The 6,000-nt window shown below is 41.3% G+C and overlaps 1 protein-coding gene across 1 annotated transcript in view; it reads left to right on the top strand.

Annotated features, from left to right (window-relative positions):
- The first annotated feature begins 602 nt into the window (after positions 1-602).
- The window catches only part of THRB (thyroid hormone receptor beta), a 206,144-nt gene continuing 200,746 nt past the window's right edge, over positions 603-6,000 (top strand). The window contains exon 1 of the mRNA XM_088026411.1: positions 603-666. The gene's annotated coding sequence lies outside the window, so the exon portion shown is untranslated. The remainder of the gene's footprint in view (positions 667-6,000) is intronic.

Here is a 6,000-nt window from a genome sequence, read left to right as displayed (position 1 = left end):
TAGGTGCCACAGTCTGTGTGGCTGACTCCTTCACCTGTTTATACGTGTGGGATGTATCCCCAGCATAATCACACTGAACACAATCTAGACAGCTCCATAGTTCCAAGCCTGGATACGGGCCCTGATGAATTCCTGTCATTTCACCACAGGGCATGGCTGATTCTGTTGGTTGAGACCTATCCTGGGAACCATCCTCTGAGGCCAGCCGTACCTTCGTTAGCACAAAATCTCTAAACGTTTAAGATTTACATTTGCCTTGTAACCATCTTCCCAGGCTGGCAGTCCAAAGCTCGTGAGTCTTGTCCACAGCAAAGTAGGTCTTTGGGATCCACAAACGTTGTCCTATGCCTATAATGTGTTATTAAAACTTCTGTGTTCAAGTTCCTTTCTCTGAAACCATCTCCCCTTTGGAATGAGATTTTTATCTCAGTCTAATTTGCATTTATTCAGAATCAGAGACAGCTCTGAAACCGGACCCTATTTAAGCATAGACAGAAGAGCAGTTGCAGATTAAACAAATGTTGGGGAACTTAAAAAAAAAAAAAAAAAAAAAAAAACACTTCTATTTACCTTCTTGTGTTTCCTTTTTTCCAGATCTGCGGTTTCCCTCCCATTGGCCGGCCTGCGTGGGTGCCAGCTTCTGCGTGTGATTTAATGGATCAGAAGGTCAGATGTCAGGCTTGACTTGGCTGTTTGCAGACTCGTGATCTTTATGATTAGTTGTCACTTTTTAGCACTAGGGGAATTACCTTCTAATTTGTGGCATTGCGGCTGTTGTTACTTAACATAGTTGTGACCTCTGTAAGTATTCAGGAGGAATATAAAACATTAAAAGGGCTGGAAAGACATAATGGAGAAAAGGAAGTCTGCAAGAATTAATTTAGGGTGAGAAGAGTAATCATCGGACAAAGAGAGAGAGGAGCCGTATTTCATTTGCTATGTGGGGAAGTTGTGCTCAAGAAAGATCTAGAAGCCCTCTCCAACGGCCTTTTCCTTGGGTGCTAAAAGAAAGTGTCAGGAGTAGCTAATCGGCGGGTGAGAGCCCGTGGGGTAGGGCTCGGCACCTCTGCAGTGCACATCCCCTTGCTTCCCAGACAAGCCCTCGATTCCCCCACTGGTCCCCAGATGTTTGGTAATGTCAAGCGGCCTGTTTGGAAGGCTAGGTTATAATTTGGAACCCAGTTTGTTTACATTATTATAACAACAGTTTCAGTTTGTCTCTGCAGTTAAGATTATGTCAGCACTTTCCTTTCTGTGTTTATTATTTTTAGCAGTTTGAAAGCTAACCGTGAAAAATGGCTTTCTGGCTGTCAGGTGACATTCCGGTGGGGCCAGGGTCTGGCGAAGTCTATAGAAATGCTCCCGAGCTGTGAGAGTGGGTCTTTTGAATGCTGTCTTTGTGCCTCCCTTTGGCCCAGGGCCTCTGGCTTATTGTCTAGGCGCCTCGGTCGGGGCGGCGCTATCTGATGGTAACCACTACTAATATTACAGTGCTCAGTGCCCGGGCCCTCCCTAGGGGCCCCCAGTCTGGCTTCCTCTGTCTCCCAGCCCTCCCTCAAGGGAGCCAGTCAAAGCTCTCATATCAGAAAGCACTATTTGCAATTTATAGAATGTTCAAGGGAAAAGTATCAGTGAGGATCACCTGGGCCTGCGGTTCGCTAACATTTTTTTTTTTTTTTTTTTACAAAGAACCCTTTTCCTAATGAAATCTCCCAGGGAACCCCAATTTGTAAGACATGGAAAAGTACAGCTATTCTGTCTGAAGGGGAGGAGGGTTGCCGCAAAGCCCACCCTTCAGCCTCTCCTCACCCACCCCAGTCAAGGTGACTCCTCAGGCCCCCTCACCATTCCCAGGAGACCTCCCGACTCCTGGGCATACTGGCACATCATTCTTACAAGGTGATCCCTGCCACTTACAGATAAGGAAACTAAGAGGTGATTTTTATACACGCTTCAAACATGAGACATTAGACACTAAGCCACAAAAGAGTACACACTGTATTAATCCATCTTCATACAGCTCTAGAAAAGGTAAAACTCATCTATGATGATAGAAATCGAAATAGTGATTACCTCGAGGAGAAGAGGACATTGGGAAGGAGCATAACGGAATCTTCTGGGGCGATAGAAATGTATATCTTTATAGAAGTGCGGGCTACGTGGCATTTATCAAAACTCTTCTGTGCTTTTTACTGTCTATAAATTATGCCTCCATCAAAAAATAAAGACAAAGAGGGAAAATAAGGCAAATAGATAAATGAATTAGGCATTTAATACAGAAATACTGATGAGCTTCCTTAGAGCTCTATGGACTATTTATTGAGTGGGCTCTAAGGTCATTATGCAGTTTTAGAAGACAGGAGACCATGCTCCTCTTCCAGAACTTTCTTTGTTCAATAATCATCAAAGCTGGGGGGAAAAAATTTCTCAGAGAATACCAGACAGCAGAACCACGGACTACCTTTTGGGATCTTCTAGCCTGTGATGTGGCTAAAAGGTGATATGTGGGCAGTCACAGAGTGGAAATCTTGAACACAGTACTTGGTGTGTGCATTGTTTTGACATGTACTATATATGTACTAGTGATAATGCTCCAGAAAGCCTTCATATCCTTTGCTTCCTCATCTCAGTGCTTTTCCATCACCTATGAAATGTAAGATTCTCTGTCACGTATCTTAGCAGAGTGGAACTTCTGGTGACAGAGATTGGGATTCAGGCCTCAAGAGACACCTGTAGAATAGGGCTACTCCAGGGTCGGTCTTTCTGCTTTGGGCATGTGTCAAGTACTCTCACATGATGGGCTTTGTGCCTATATACCTTTGCAATAGGCACTTTGACCCTTAAGAAGATACTTTCTTTTCTCTGAAATACTTTGAGCCAACCCTACTTAAATTTTTTTATTTGTGTGTTTTAGAAGTCCTGCAGTAACACGAAAGGTAATTATTTGGGTTGAAGTGCAGCTAAGGACATAGACCAGGCCAGATGGGACCCAGCAGCCAAATCTGCATTTAGAGCCTGATGAGAACCCGAAGCGGGCAAAAGGAAGGAAAATGTTTTGTTTTTTAGTGTATTTTTAATGGTTTAAAAAAATTTTAATTTAAATTCCAATTAGTTAACATATACTATATTATTAGTTTCAGAGGTAGAATTTAGTGATTGAACAGTTACATACAACACCCAGTGCTCATTACATCAAGTGCCTTCCTTGATGCCCATCACCCAGTTACCCCATCCCCCCACCCACTCCCCTCCAGCAACGCTCAGTTTGTTTCCTATAGTTAAGAGTCTCTTATGGTTTGCCTCCCTCTCTGTTTTCATTTTATTTTATTTTCCTTCCCTTCCCCTATGTTCATCTGTTTTGTTTCTTAAATTCCACCATATGGGAGAGCCTGGGGGGCTTAGTCAGTTGGTTGGCTGCCTTCAGCTCTGAACATGATCCCAGAATCCTGGATGGAGCCCCGTGTCAGACTCCCTGCTTCTCCCTCTTCCTCTGCCCCATCCCACACACAACCCCCATCGTAATAAATAAATAAATAAATAAATAAATAAATAAATAAATAAATAAAAACCTTTTTTAAAAATTCCACATATGAGTGAAATCATATGGTATTTGTCTTATAGTCAGTCAGAGGAAGCTTTTTGCAGGGAGGGAGGAGCCGAGGGAGAGGAGCTTCTGGAGCCTGATGTGGAACTCGATCTCAGGACCCTGAGATCATAACCTGAGCCAAAGTCAAGAGCCCAACTTTTAGCTGACTGAGCCACCCAGATGCCCCAGAAAATGTTTTTGAAGAGGAAATGATGGCAGTGTTAGGAAAGGTAAGAGAGGGTCATGTGGAGCTGGAGCAGGAAGGATTTGAAGATACTCAAATGTTCCAGCCTTTGCGACTATGCAGACAAACTCTCTACTACTTGAGTGATTTCCCAACAAAGGGCCAAGGCCTATTTAACTCCCAAGATTGATCCACATTAACAAAAATTTAGTTCACTAATGAAGCCCTGGCAAAAATGAACCATCCATAGAAAATAACATTTTAAATAACCAGAACCTATTTTAACCAACACATTCCATGCTTTGCACGTATAAATTTCCTAATCGAATCAAATTTAATTGAGCAAGGTTTTTATTTAACCAATTTAGTTTAATGTGCATAAAAGCAGAAATGAAATTACACGATCTAAGAGTTTGGGCAGAATGTGCTTTTTTTTTGCAATCTTATGCCCATTTTAAAGGAAACGTTTCTTCACATCATTAAGAGTCAACTTTTCTAAATGGAAAATAGAAGACAGAAATTGTGTGTCTCCTCCATCCCAGTGATTTGGGGAAAGTGAATTCTCTTGGAGCCTACATTCTTAAAATGTATGCATGCATGTATGTATGCATTCAAGTGGTCTTAAGACAATGTAACATGTGTGTAGTCAGATTCTAGTTATTCATGAGAATGAGGGTAAAATGTCAATAATTGAAGTCCAATCTATTGATAGTTTCTCTCATTGACTACTAAAAATCAGCAATCTGAAACTTTCATTTATTCAGCTGCTTATAAGGACTGTTAACAACTGGGACAATATCCTGATTTGAGTTTTATCCCCCTTTCCTTCCTCAACTATTTTTCCTATTGGTGCCATTGGGATAATAACTGAAAAACAGAGTGAAAGAAAAGCAACAAACACTTTAATGTGCATCTTAATAATATTATTATATATTTGATTATTGTTTATTATTGTTGTTGTTGTTTATAATAATAATCATTATTATTGGTTCCCAGACAAGAAAAATGGGGGTAAAATGAACAGAAGCAATGCCTAAAGACATAATTGTCACAGTGGCAGGGCTGGACTTGAACTTAGGTCTTTCTATCTGTAAGCCCTGTCTTAAGAAGAGAAGCAATGGCTCAAAACTAATCAAAATATTACATTGACTGGATTGGAGAAATAGCTACATTAGTGGAGAGAATAAGCTACTATTTGGGGCCTGCCCATAACAGAAAACCATAAATAATAGTGACTAATGTTCAAAAGTATTTTTCTCTCCACAGCAACAGGGGGTAGTTCTACAATCATCAGGGACTCAGGCACTTTCTATCTTTCTTGTATTTCTATTCTTTACACACGACTTTATCCTTAAGGTTACCTCTTGGTTCAAGGTGGCTGCTGGAGCTCTAGCCCTCATGTATAAATTTCAGGCAGCAGGAAAGATGGGAAGAGGAAAGTGAAAGGCACCCATCCACAGCTATGTTTTTCCTCTTAGGAGGCGTTACCAGAATTCCCACCCTACAACTTTTACCTACATTCTACCAATTCCTAGTTGTAAAAGAATCTGGGAAATGTAGTTGGGTACTTTGCTATCCAGAAGTAAAATGAAATTTGGTTATAAAAGAATATCATGGAGGCACTTGGCAGACCGAGTCACAGTTAGGCAAGTATGAGAAGCTTTTTACTTCTGGAGAGGAATGATCAGGGTGGTTCTTTAGAGGAAATGATCTTGTAGCCATCTGAATGATGGATAAAAGGGGGAGCAATAAAAAGTAGCTTTGAGGGGTGTCTGGGTGGCTCAGTTGGTTGAGCGTCTGACTCTTGATTTGGGCTCAGGTCATGATCTCAGGGTCATGAGATCAAGCCCCACATCAGCCCAGAGTGGAGCCTGTTTAAGATTCTCTCTCTCCCACTCCCTCTGCCCTCCCCCCCCAAAAAAATGGCTTCAAGGACTTCAGTTTGTGGTGATAAGCTTCTTATTAGTGAGGTTGTATTAGGGACAGGAGAGAAGAGATGGATGTGATAGAATTTATGAAGAATGAATTGACCAAAGAGAATATATTCATTAATTGTGTAGTTCAAAATGGTGTTTCAGCAGACACACACACACACACACACACGCACGTGTGTGGGCTGTGTATATGTATATAAACACATTATTTATGTTATGTATATTCATATGTATATAAAGGAATGGCAACTCAGGAAAGACGTTTAGCTAAACTTCTGGGAAATAGGATCTGGGTA

This window comes from Eumetopias jubatus, unplaced genomic scaffold (assembly GCF_037043125.1).
Source record: "Eumetopias jubatus isolate StellerSeaLion01/CBP00866 unplaced genomic scaffold, mEumJub1_p1.0 scaffold_1, whole genome shotgun sequence".
Classification (NCBI taxonomy): domain Eukaryota; kingdom Metazoa; phylum Chordata; class Mammalia; order Carnivora; family Otariidae; genus Eumetopias; species Eumetopias jubatus.
The sequence above is the reverse complement of the archived record's forward strand: the minus strand, read 5'-3'. Positions and strand labels throughout refer to the sequence as shown.